Below are 13926 nucleotides of genomic sequence, written 5' to 3' on the forward strand. Positions count from 1 at the left end.
CTGGAGACTTACTCACTGGGTTCTCTTTAATGGTAGAGAAATGCTAGAGAATTGTTTCCTACCCCCGAAGTGGACAGGCTTTGGGTATGTAGGAACATATCATTCATGTAAACACCAAAACAAACATATAAGCAAAGGCATCGAATACATGTTCATTAGGTACACAACTTTGTCCCCAAGCAAATAGACAGCCCTAGCTGTCAATCAACAATCCCTGTCCCATGTGTGACCTATTCCAGTTAAAGTAAATGTATTATGAAAACTGAAAGTTGAAATATCAATTGAGACATCAATCATGGCTTTTCATACTTGACACTGTGGGTAGGATGGAAAGGAGAGGAAGAAGGGGTTGGATTTGGGTGGGTGGGGAAGTAGGGAGAATTTGGGAGGTCTCGGGAGACGGACGGGAAGTTTAATGAAAATATTTTATATGAAAAAACTACTTTCATAAATAAAAAAAAGAATGTTAAATTCAAAACAAAACTCATATTCACACCTCTTAAAAACCATGTGTTTATAGGAGAAAAATATGTGGGAAGAGAAAAAAAGAAGCCATAAAAATGCATTAGTAATTGCCATGTGGTGTAAAGTATTTGTGTCTCTGTATGTGACTTAGTGAGAAGGAACTGGGAGTTTCAAGCCTAGCGCCCTGGGAAGGGCAAATCAGAATGTCAGGAGGAGGGGCAGCCCAAACACATCAAGAGGGTTCCAGCAGCCGAGGGTACAGAGGAGGTGGCTAAGGGGTGACTAGTGTTAGAGGGTGGGAAGAAACTGAGAGGAAGAAAGGGAAGGGCAACTATATATAATCAGGATACCTTGTATAAAAAAAGAATCTATTTTCAATAAAATCTCCATTGAGATTAAATATTTAGTTATCAGTAGAATTTCCAAGGAAAGTGAACAGTGGATGAACAGTGAAGACACAGCTATAGTCTGTGTCCATCATAATTGCTGCTCCCCAGCACAGGACCAAAAGTTATTCAGAAGAAGCCAGCAATACAATACCACAAATAATCAGGAATGTGTCATGTTTACTTATGAGAACTCAGTAGGCACTTGGAGACTTAACTAGCACTCTAGAAATGAGCCATAAATGTCTCTGTGTGTCAGAGCACTAAAGAGACACAGTCAACAGAATACACCCATACATATGTATGTACATATGTACATACATACATACTCTCTTGCACATACATGTATATGAATTTGTTATTGTGCCCTTAAAAAATACAATCCCAGAAATCCCACAGGTATCCTTCTGAAGACTGGAGAACCTTCATAACTAGTGTATAATCCTGAGTTTATAGACCTCTGAAAATAACATGGACTGATTAAGTCTGTGTCTGAAGGCTTAAGAAACTGAGTAAACTGGAGTTCTGATGTCCAGGGACAGGAGAAGGTAAATGCTCCAGCGTTGAGGTTTAATGTTTTGTTATATGTTGTAATGCTAAATACTAGCCTCCAAGGCTTGATTGCCCCCCAGGGATGAGAGAATCTGCATGTAAACCTAGGTGATGCCCTGTAACCTTGCCCACAAAAGTAACCCTGATTGGTGAGTAATGATGCCTATAGCCTACAGCTGGGCAGAAGAGAGATAGGCAGGGGTGGGGAAGTAGGGGGTTAGGATGGGGTGGGTTGGGAGTGGTTTGGTTCCCAGGCCTGGAGTGGGAAACAAGGAGAAGGTGGAGAGAGTAGGAAGCTGCCATGGAGTAGGTGAACCCATGGAAATAGGACCAAGAGGCTTGGCCAATGGCAGTTAAGAGCAGATAGAACATTTCAAATTATAACTGGGAGATTATTAATGGGGAAGTAGATTCTAGTAGCTTAGAGGGTTGATACCTGACCAGCTCTACTGCTGATTAAGGCTAAAAGTTTACCTGTCTTTTATTTGGGAACTGAATAATCAAAGGTGTAATAGAACATCCTCCTCTATTAAAATTAAATATATAATACAATACTCGGGCTCAAGAAGAGAGCACAGGCAGGGTTGTACCTCTTGAAACATTTCCACTTTAGTGTTTTGAACACATCCACCCTTATTGCTGAGGGAAAGCATTATTTACCTGACCTATTGGTAAACGCCAATGGGAACTTCTTCCAGAAACAGTCTTCCAAACAAACCCCAAAACAATGTTTTACCCACTCTCTGGGCATCTCCCTACGTAATCAGGTGAATACAGTTAGTTGACAATCATATCTTGTAAAAGTATAGATATACAGTAAACTCAGTTACATTTCCGAATCAAGGTTATTTTCTGATGTACAAATGCATTAGAGAAGAAAATATGTTAAATCTATTTTGCAAGTTTTCTTACAAGTATATCATGCATGTTCGACATACTTTTTCCCAGACTCTTCTATCATGCCCTTTCTCCCAAATCCCTATCATGAGGTGTCTTTGTCCTATAGAAAATTTTACATATCAAATATTCATACATGGTCTAAATAACATTTTCCAGAACAATTTCCAAATTGGGTACAACAGAACTCAATTTATCAAGAATTCTCATAGGCAGTCAATGCGTACTACCAGTGCTCTGTAACCAAATGTTTGAAAAATAATTAAATAAATTAAACTAACATCTTGACTTTTAGGATGCCCACAGTCCTTTAAAGCACCAAGATGTACTTTGAACTTTAAAGATGGTAGCTAGAGCTTGAAGCTACTCTAGTCTTTAGGTTTTTGTTTTTGTTTGTTATATCAGGTTCTCGGATTGGGTAACTGGTAGAGGCATTCTAATTAGACTCTTGGTTTTATTTATTGCAGAAATGAATGTTTGTAGGCACAGTTTGTCTAAACAGGCTCTTTCAGCTAAATGATGTTTCAATGCATGGCTCTGAAAGTGCATTAAAGAAATTGTAGAAATATTAGGTAGACAGACATTTTAAAGCCACTGAAAACTGTTTCAAAGGTTTAACATCAGAGTAACAATGTGTGCTCTGTAGAAGATGCCGGCTTACAATCTTTTGAATATTCATCCGAGTGTATGACCAGCTCCTTCTTAATTTGGGGATGAAACGGGACAGAATTCAAACCACATTTGAGATTGCTTCTATTTAAAATTTAATCTAAGAAAAGGAGAAAGTATTGCTAAGTTTAGAAAGAAAAGGCTCAGTATAAGACTTGAATCCACAATGCTGCCTCTAATTATCTAAGGTGAAGCCCTCGAGGAGTGGCCAGGACCCTTGGGAAGACTGCTGAAGAGATGAAGGGAGAGGGCGGAAGGAGACTGCTGTGGGATTAATTTTGAGAGGCACCTTTGCCAAAAGTTCTCATGAAGTGTACATGGAGAGCAAGAGCATAATTTTTCCCTGTGAGTCATTATTGAAATCTTCATGTACCACTAACTGTGCTAAGGAGCTCTGTCAACCCTCACTACTGTAACAAAAAAGGAAAAATAAGGACATGATTTAGGGAGTGAAGCCTAGGAAAGCAAGAGTTCCATCTCTATCTTCCAATTGTCTGTGAAACCCGATTCAGTTATCTGAACTGCAAAGCAAAAGGCACGAGTCCGCACCTTGATCTGTGGGGTCTGCAAAGTCTGGAAAGGATACTGACCAGTTCCTCTCTCAGAGGAAGGGACAGGGCAGTTAAATGGAGATGATGAGATTGGGGGTGGGGGGAGGAAACACACAAACTCTGGGTTTCAGATCTTTCTAGAGTGTGACCACGTGTCTTGGTTCAAATTCTGGAATAATATCAAACACACTAGTTACTTTTTAGCCTGTACAAAGTACAACACAGATGTGCTTAAACATGTAGCCAGGACATGGGAATGGTTGGGTATTGTTTATATATTTTTTGTTGTTGTTGTTGTTTGTTTTGTTTTTTTTTTATCAGACTCTACCAGCACTGTTCGTTGTTTTCCACTCGAATCACTAATCACCTTCCAAAGCTACATTCAAGACACACTTAGAAAAAGGCTGAGTTATATATACAAAATGTGCTGAAGATTCTTGTTTTGTGTGCTTCCACTGGTCTCAGGTACTAGACACCCAAGATAAGCCATGATGTTAAAACAACGAAAATGTAGTAGCTCAGGCAAGCACTGGGGTGTGTCTTCACCCCCGGGCCTCCTTGTTTTTGGAATTACTCCTCAGTGATAATCATTCAGTGTAAAAATTACTCTCATGAACCAAAGCGCAGCACAGTAAAGTGCTTTACAATGCCTTTGGGACAGGGGAGCAGTTGGTGTCAGGTGTCACAGTAATGGCCTCTGAATAAGTAAGAGTTTCATCCTGAATTTTCATGCTAAGAGCTCTCTTATCTGTTACACACTTGAGAAGAAGTTGGGCACCTGGCCCAAATGACTCTCCTCCTTTTGGAACTCCTGTGATAAGGAGGAATTTGATTTAATGTGATTCTCCTTCAACATGAAGTTACAGAACATCTCTCCTGCCTCCTTCACATTCTGCAATTGAGTCTTTAAAACAATAGAGAATGTGTGTGCACCCCCCAACACACACACCATTCCCCCCTCAACACCTCTCTTTTAGTTCCCACAAGTTGAAAAGTCCCTAGAATTAATATGTTTAAAATGGAAGAGGTTGGACTGTCATCCTGGCCAATTGGATGAGGACTTATCCATTTAAGGTGTATACCCAAGAGTAACTTGTCTAAAACTGTGACTATCATCAAAGCTTAACCCTGAGCTTAAGAACTTACCAACCTTATCTGTTCTTGTGGTGTTTCTACAGTGAAAATATCACCACAAAAGTGGGGTATCCGAATTAGCCACACCTCATGGAGTAACATTTTTCTAATGCAAAATCAGGTTATCATTATGGGATTTGGGGGTTGGAACTCACTTCAAAAATCATCTGCAAGACCTTCCACCAAGGTAGGTGGGTAGGTGACTGTCTCTGCAGCATGTTCTAGGCAATTGTCTAGCTACCACTGTCCTGTTTTCTACCATCCAGAACCAGCTTCCAAAAGCTGGAATCTTGTGTTTTTAAACTGAACCCCATGTTACCCTCTTTTCATTTCTGTTCTTAGTTTCAATGCTGCCTCTCCAAGTAATGTCAAATGCTGATTGATTTTTGCCTTCATCTGCAGGATAATCCTTCATGAGTGTTAAGACAGTTATTCAATATTCCTCTAGAATTGGTTTGACTCCTCTCCCACCCCTTCCCCTTCTCCCCACCATCCCCTCCCCTCCTCTCCTCTATCTGACTTTTCTGAATTGTGCCTTCTAGAGTGTACAGATTCCAAGCTCCTCCTGTTTGGATACATTAATTCATTTCTGCAAATGCCCTTCTCACTTGAGATATGTTCAATGAATATCTAGGTTGAAAAAACATTGTAAAATTCTAGGCTTACAAATAAGAAAACAGTGTGTTATAAACTGACACAGGGAACGTCATTGGGAGATTGGAAGTTTGCACTCATCCTCGGGGTGAGCAGGAAATGCCTCACTAATGAAGTAACATTTCAACAGACAAACAATGAAAACAAGGAAGAAGGATTTGCAACTGCCAAGAGGGAAAGGGTATTGAGGAATAAAAAATAGTTCCTAAGTAGGAAAGAGTCTCACATCTTTTGAGGTTGAGTAGAAGAATAGGAGAGAGTAGAAAGTGGTGAAGTCAAAGAGGTTGTTATGGAATAAATTGTCTCCCTCTCTAAAAGGGACAAGGCCCTTTGCTCCAGTGTATTAAAATGTGACTTAGTTTGAAAACGTTCACTTTAAAGAGTTGCTGAAGTTAAGATCATTCTGGAAGTTTCTAATCCAACCTTGGCTGACAGCCTCATAAGAACATGAAACTGGGACATGAATGAACTTGTATGCAAGGATGACTATATGGAGATTCAGGAGGAAGCAACCACCTTGAGGAAGGAAGCCACAGAAGGATCCACATTTCTGACACCTTCATCCTGGACTTGCAGCCTCCGGAACTGTGGAAACTCGGTAGTTTAAGTCAACTACCTCCAGTTGCTTTGAGAGCCTCAGCAAATTAAAGGACAGATAATGTAAGTCCTTGGAAGCCATTTTAAGTACTTTGAGAAAGAAGCCAATAGAATTGTTTTTCAGGTGATGGGTATAATTTAGTTGAAATTGTAAAGGGATGGATGTAGTTCCTGCAGTGAAAGTAGTCCATTGGCATCAAGGAGATAAGAGGAGAGACCAGTAAGAGGCCATTGCAGAAATTTACCCAAGAATAGGAGGTGGTAAGAAGAGGGGAATGCTAGAATATGCTTTTAAATCAGAGCCCAGAATATTGTATGGTTACTTACGTGGAATTGTTATGTGAGGGAAAAGCTGAAGAGCTAAGGGTATTCCAAGGCTTTATCCATGGCAACCAGAGGAAGTAAGTTGTCACTCACCAAGATGGGTAAAACCATGCGAATAACAGGTTTTACTGGGGATGACAAAGAGTTTAGTTTGAGCATCCTAACTTTATGATGTTCACGCATATTTGAGTTTAAGATCCTACTATATAAATGTATAATTCATAGGTATGATCGTGGCAAAGATAGTACTGAGAGAGATTACTTAGTGTGCAGTGGGAATAAAAAGATAATTTAGAACTTAGTACTTGGTACTGAGCTCTAGTACTTGAATCTTTGAGGTTGTTATGCTAAACAGAAATGAGCAAAAAGCAAGCAAACAATGAATCGCAGGCAGGAAAAAAGAAAATGGTAGACTAATGTCCAAGAAGCTAAACCTAAGACATGTTTTATCAGGGGAGAATGGTTATCTGGATAAATGTTTCAGGTCTATCGAATAATATAAGAGCTCTGTTAGATTAAGTGATAGAGTGGCCCCTAGTGACATGACCAGAATAGGTTTAGGGAATGACCAGCACAATGTATTGTTAGAATGGGTTCAGAATGGATGGGGGAAAAGAATGAGGGGCACAAATTATAGAAATATTTCTTTGAAGATTTCTGCTTTGAACAAGGCTAATAAGCTAAAAGTTGCCCATAGAGAGACACCAAAAAAGAACGAATGTTAACTATGTAAAAATATGCAGAGGAGGAATGAGAAATTTACACTACATGGTACTTAAAGGCGACACTGATTTTATCCCCCAACTTTCACATACATGTGAGTACACACACATGTGCACCTGTACACACGTGAACATGCATAGGTATGTGTTCCTACACACATATGCACATGAACACACAGAAAGAATAGAGAGCAAACAAACAAAAGCAAACAAATAAGTGTGAAGAAGGGAATCTTACTTTTGATGGCCCGTGAGAACCACTAGATACAAAGAAGGGGATTCAGGATTTGTCGAATGATGGAAGATGGTATCAGTTAAGTCTTCAAGACTGAGGTCTGATGAGTGCTGAGCTAAAAATTTGGGACTTCTAGGGTGACAAATGAAAAATGAGAATCGCCAAGCTTGTCTAAATCAGCTCAATCAACAGAAATACAACACGAACCACACAGATCATTCTCAACTTGTAAAAATCTTACTTTGTGTGAGTGTAAAAGTTCTTCTGCATATGTGTCTATGAACCCTGTACATTTCTGGTACCCAGGGAGGCCAGTAGAGGGCACAGGATCCCCTGGGACTGGAATTTTTTATGGTTGTAGGCTAACATGTGGGTCCTGGGAATTGAACCTCTGTAGTACAACCGATTTAAGCTTATCCCTGACTAGCTTACAAATAAATAAGAGTCAAATTATGGCTATTTTTTTTGGCTTTGACAAATACTGGGGGTTAATCCCTAATCTACTCTTCTAACTGCTATTCTGGCTACCTCCCCAGCAGTGCACCCTAGATACTTGCTGTTTCTTCTGGCCATGTACTCATGGTCCATCTCCCTTCATGGTGGCTTCCTCTCTCTCCTAGTTCTTTCTCCTGGTCTCTCTCTCTCTTCTCCACCCCCAACTAGGTAATTCAAAACCCACCTACCTCTAATCCCTCTAGTAATTGGCTGTAGCCAGTTTTACTTAACCAATAGTTTTAAACTAATGAACAAAGTTTACACAATAAAAGGTTGTAAATCTGTGAATTCACTTGTAGGCCTAGACCTTCTAGTATAAAATTTAGCATTACAATACATAGGAACAGACTCATCAATTCCCCCTCTTTATCTAAATAAAAATACTTTCTCTTGTAATAAAAAATAATATACAGTAGGGACAATTATAAATTATTATGAAAATTATTAGGTAAGAGTTAAATTCAAAAGTTTAGTCCACTCATATTTGGCAACTCAGGAGAAAGGATTTTTTTATCTATCCTATCCTGGTGAGTTCAGGATATCTAAATCAATTTATATCATAACTTATATTACCAAAATCCTAAAATTACCTTCTTAGACCTAGAACATCTTTTAAAATTTTAATCAATTTAAGCTTATAATAAGACTCTGATTATTTAGTATTCAACCCCATCAGAGGCCTGAGAAGGAAATAAATATTACATGAGTATGCAGGAAGCATAGGATGTGGCTTCCAAAAAATATAGAAATGACAGGGTTGGCTGACCACCTGGATAGTCTTTAATATTCTCTATAATGTTAGAGCATCTATCTTCACCCTTCTAGCCCAGAATATCTGACAGACGTTTTGTGAAGCAGGAATTATGAAAGACTTGCTTACTCTGTATTGGCAGAGCTTGGCCCTGGGTTTATTTGTCCTTTCTGGACACATTTGTCTGTAGTTGAAGCGTAGGCATTTCATTGCCCAGTGGCTAGTGTGCAATGGTCGAAGCAATTCCACATGAATGTTATTGATGCTCATCATCTTCGAAGTGGGATTGGTGGACTGTCAGGAGCAGACCTGTCTCATAGACAACAGATCTTTTAAAACTGAAATAATTTTAAATGCCATTTTCTGTGGATCTCTGATGTTTCCAAAGACCAACTATTTATCTATAGTATATTTGAGTTGTTCAACATTATTTATTCTTAGCTATTTACTATCCGAATAACCTTGAAAGAATTTTATTGTAATTAATTAAATTAGAATCTGTTATGACCATGAGTTTGACTATCTGACTACTAATTTGCATTTCCTAACCATCCTTAATAGTTCATAACTTGTGTTTTTTTAATCATCTTTAATAGTTTGCAATAGCAGCTATTAAAAAGATTGGGACTAAATTTTGTGTTTTTAAATGAGTTGCACAGACATAACACCTATACAAGAGTTTTAAATATATATATGTATGTATATAATATAACAAAATTAATCTTAAATTTTGTATCAATATACAAAGATTTTTACCAATAAAAACTTAAAACCTGTATCAATCTACAAAATTCTGTACCGATGTAACAAAATATAACCTCATTTTTGCATAAAAATAAAAAGATTTCTACCAATGGAAGATTATAGCTATGTTTTTTGGGTTGAGTATATTCAATAATCTATCCCTATTTGTCTAATGTCTTATAATATTTCTATATTCCACACTCTTGTTTATTTGTTTAATTTTTATGTTATTTCTATATTCCTTTCTTCTTAGCCCCCTATCCTTTATCTAAGAAAGAGAAAAGGAAAGGAGCAGAAAGATAGAAAATCTTGTGTTTAAGCTCCCAATTTTGTTTCATTTTCCTCCAAGACCATAACTATTTGTAATCATCCCCTAAGATGACAACATATCTATCATTCATAAAATGATCAAAACCATCCATCCCAACTTAAGGGATTGGGATGATGGTCTTCTTGTAATTGCTTCTTGTTGAATTGGGGAGAAGAATTTCTTTTTTTGAGAGCCAAAGAAAATTAGAAAAAAAAATGGTTAGTCTTAAGAAATCTAGCTATACCCTTTGCCGTGCAGTCTCTATATATTGAGAAAGTTTAGGACTTAACTGAAGTCCTGACTGGAATGTCTGAAAGCCTGAATGAACCAAGTCATCTGGGATTAGTAGCCCTTTCTGAAGTTCTCAAAGCAAATCTCTGAAAATGGCATCAGTTGAGGCAGTATCAGGCATTCCAGCATTCTTGAGGATGAATCTTGCCAGGGCTACTTTTTTTTTTTTTTTTTTTATTTAATACTTAATAATAATTCTTTGGTTTCCGGGCAAACATCCCCCTCCCCCCTCCCCTTCCTTATGGGTGTTCCCCTCCCAACCCTCCTTCCATTGCCGCCCTCCCCCCAACAGTCTAGTTCACTGGGGGTTCAGTCTTAGCAGGACCCAGGGCTTCCCCTTCCACTGGTGCTCTTACTAGGATATTCATTGCTACCTATGAGGTCAGAGTCCAGGGTCAGTCCATGTATAGTCTTTAGGTAGTGGCTTAGTCCCTGGAAGCTCTGGTTGCTTGGCATTGTTGTACATATGGGGTCACGAGCCCCTTCAAGCTCTTCCAGTTCTTTCTCTGATTCCTTCAACGGGGGTTCTATTCTCAGTTCAGTGGTTTGCTGCTGGAATTCGCCTCTGTATTTGCTGTATTCTGGCTGTGTCTCTCAGGAGCGATCTACATCCGGCTCCTGTTGGTCTGCACTTCTTTGCTTCATCCATCTTGTCTAATTGGGTGGCTGTATATGTATGGGCCACATGTGGGGCAGGCTCTGAATGGGAGTTCCTTCAGTCTCTGTTTTAATCTTTGCCTCTCTCTTCCCTGCCAAGGGTATTCTTGTTCCCCTTTTAGAGAAGGAGTGAAGCATTCACATTTTGATCATCTGTCTTGAGTTTCATTTGTTCTAGGCATCTAGGGTAATTCAAGCATTTGGGCTAATAGCCACTTATCAGTGAGTGCATACCATGTATGTCTTTCTGTGATTGGGTTAGCTCACTCAGGATGATATTTTCCAGTTCCAACCATTTGCCTACGAATTTCATAAAGCCGTTGTTTTTGATAGCTGAGTAATATTCCATTGTGTAGATGTACCACATTTTCTGTATCCATTCCTCTGTTGAAGGGCATCTGGGTTCTTTCCAGCTTCTGGCTATTATAAATAAGGCTGCGATGAACATAGTGGAGCACGTGTCTTTTTTATATGTTGGGGCATCTTTTGGGTATATGCCCAAGAGAGGTATAGCTGGATCCTCAGGCAGTTCAATGTCCAATTTTCTGAGGAACCTCCAGACTGATTTCCAGAATGGTTGTACCAGTCTGCAATCCCACCAACAATGGAGGAGTGTTCCTCTTTCTCCGCATCCTCGCCAGCATCTGCTGTCACCTGAGTTTTTGATCTTAGCCATTCTCACTGGTGTGAGGTGAAATCTCAGGGTTGTTTTGATTTGCATTTCCCTTATGACTAAAGATGTTGAACATTTCTTTAGGTGTTTCTCAGCCATTCGGCATTCCTCAGCTGTGAATTCTTTGTTTAGCTCTGAACCCCATTTTTTAATAGGGTTATTTGTCTCCCTGCGGTCTAACTTCTTGAGTTCTTTGTATATTTTGGATATAAGGCCTCTATCTGTTGTAGGATTGGTAAAGATCTTTTCCCAATCTGTTGGTTGCCGTTTTGTCCTAAGCACAGTGTCCTTTGCCTTACAGAAGCTTTGCAGTTTTATGAGATCCCATTTGTCGATTCTTGATCTTAGAGCATAAGCCATTGGTGTTTTGTTCAGGAAATTTTTTCCAGTGCCCATGTGTTCCAGATGCTTCCCTAGTTTTTCTTCTATTAGTTTGAGTGTATCAGGTTTGATGTGGAGGTCCTTGATCCACTTGGACTTAAGCTTTGTACAGGGTGATAAGCATGGATCAATCTGCATTCTTCTACATATTGACCTCCAGTTGAACCAGCACCATTTGCTGAAAATGCTATCTTTTTTTCCATTGGATGGTTTTGGCTCCTTTGTCAAAAATCAAGTGACCATAGGTGTGTGGGTTCATTTCTGGGTCTTCAATTCTATTCCATTGGTCTATCTGTCTGTCTCTGTAGCAATACCATGCAGTTTTTATCACTATTGCTCTGTAATACTGCTTGAGTTCAGGGATAGTGATTCTGCCTGAAGTCCTTTTATTGTTGAGGATAGTTTTAGCTATCCTGGGTTTTTTGTTATTCCAGATGAATTTGCAAATTGTTCTGTCTAACTCTTTGAGGGCTACTTTTTTTTTCCTTCCATTCTGCAGTATATAAATCTTACAAGCAGTATATGGCTCTATAAAGACATTTTATGGAATATGGAGGGTGCACAGATCAATTAAGAATGAATTCCTGCTTTTTGTTTGAGCAGGTGAAAGACATCTTTCTTTAAATGCTAGTTTGAATTATATTAGATTTTAATACCAATTTTTATCTATACCATTTAAAATAATGGCATGAAAACTCTTGAGGATTTTGTAATCAAGAAGATTGGCCATGCAAAGCCTATGTTTTTAATGTCTCAGCCAGTCTCAGAACCATTCTCAAGTAGCAGGATCAGTGTACATGTTACCTGTCTTGTGGATCTTGCCAATGTCCCTCTTTTTGTCTGTAGCCAAGATCTTCAGGGGTCTTCTCTGGTCAAGTCTTATCTTCAATAATCTGTGTGGAAGATATAGCTTTTCTTTTCCTGTTGGAACAAATGTAAAGTCTCCTTTCCAACATAACAAGTCTCCTTTCTTCCATTTTGGAATTAGGACTTCCATAGTCTGATCTAATTCAGCAGTCCTTCTAAAATCTAGTGGATCTTATCAGTTCTACTTGTCTCTACGACTTTTTAAAAATTTAAAGTCAACCAAGCACATTTAAAACCATCTTTGATTCTACAAATCTCAGTCCTCTAGAAGAGAATCTAATGCTCTTAACCTCCGAGCCATATCTTCAATGCCCAATTTTCAACTTTTTAATAACATTCACTAAAGAAATAAAAGAGATAAGCCAACAGGTTTAAAAATAAAGTATTTTATGCTTTATATACAGACCATCATTTCAGCATGCAATCAGTATAAAAACTAAAAGATACACAGCATCTTTCTAAATATGCTTAATCTTTCAAGTTTGGTGTATGTTTCCCCCCTTACACTCAGCTTACGAGAGGCAAATTCCAAACACTTAGTAGCTGTGTGTGCAGTGGAGTGGACAGGGCAGGTCTAAGGGTAGGAAAGAAACTGTAAGTTATTTCTATGTATTTCTGTGGAACATTCCTCTCAGGACACAAACATCCTGTAATATATTCAATCTTCAATCAGCCAGGTATGATTATATATAATTATGCTATTATCTTACCCGATCTAGCTTATCCAGAGAAATATCATGAGAGTCTTAGTCACACACTCTGTTAAAGTCCAAAGTTGCTGTGTCAGCCACATTTATCCAATAGAGGTTAATCCAGCATGCATTTCCTTGCTGAAGCTGCTGGCCTCAGCTTCAAAAGGTCCTGTTTTGCTTTTGTGTGTCTCTTTTTATGCCAATGGTTTAACGATAAAGTCTGCATCCTTATGGTTATTTGTAGGGAGGTGATCTTTTTATTGTTGCTGATAGTTGAAACAATTAATTTTTGAGGACAAGGAAAGCTTGGAAAGAGAAAGACTGCTTGCCATAAAGAATGGCAAAGCCATATTTGAGGATTAGACCTGAATCTACGACTTTGAATACTGTAAGCAGGAAAGATCTTACATTTCATGGAAAAAATACCACAAGAGATTAGGCAATCTACTGTTAGAATGACTTCAAACTCAACTGACAAAGGGAATTGGATGGAGGATAAATGCCCCCATAAAAGCACATTAAGGAGGATGCAGGAAGAAGGAATAGCAGAGGGGAGAAACAGAAACAAAGTCCTCAGATTTCACAGGGAAAAACAAGAGCTCAGTTCGGAAACGATTTATATGCTGTGCACTCCTCCAGCGTCTATGTGCCCATCCTCAAAAGTGGGGTAAAAAAGTCTGATATTTTTAATAACAGGGAAATGGATATGCCTTCAAAGAGCAAATAGTATTGATAGGGTAGAACTGATAACCAGAAGTAAAAACCTGAAGTCTGAGTCTTTTACAAAGGAAACTGACCTGTGTGTTATTGCTTGCTCTGCTGGAATAAGATTTAAAAGGTATTTCTTCTTACAGACAGCTAGAATAGCCCCGGAGCCCA

At 38.7% G+C, this 13926-nt stretch overlaps 1 long non-coding RNA gene across 1 annotated transcript in view; it reads left to right on the top strand.

Moving 5' to 3' along the window:
• The first annotated feature begins 5426 nt into the window (after positions 1 to 5426).
• Positions 5427 to 13926, top strand: part of LOC148002487 (uncharacterized) — a 61276-nt gene continuing 52776 nt past the window's right edge. The window contains exon 1 of the long non-coding RNA XR_015633221.1: positions 5427 to 5968. This is a non-coding gene — a long non-coding RNA (uncharacterized LOC148002487). The remainder of the gene's footprint in view (positions 5969 to 13926) is intronic.

This window comes from Rattus norvegicus, chromosome 11 (assembly GCF_021556685.1).
Source record: "Rattus norvegicus strain SHRSP/BbbUtx chromosome 11, alternate assembly SHRSP_T2T, whole genome shotgun sequence".
Classification (NCBI taxonomy): domain Eukaryota; kingdom Metazoa; phylum Chordata; class Mammalia; order Rodentia; family Muridae; genus Rattus; species Rattus norvegicus.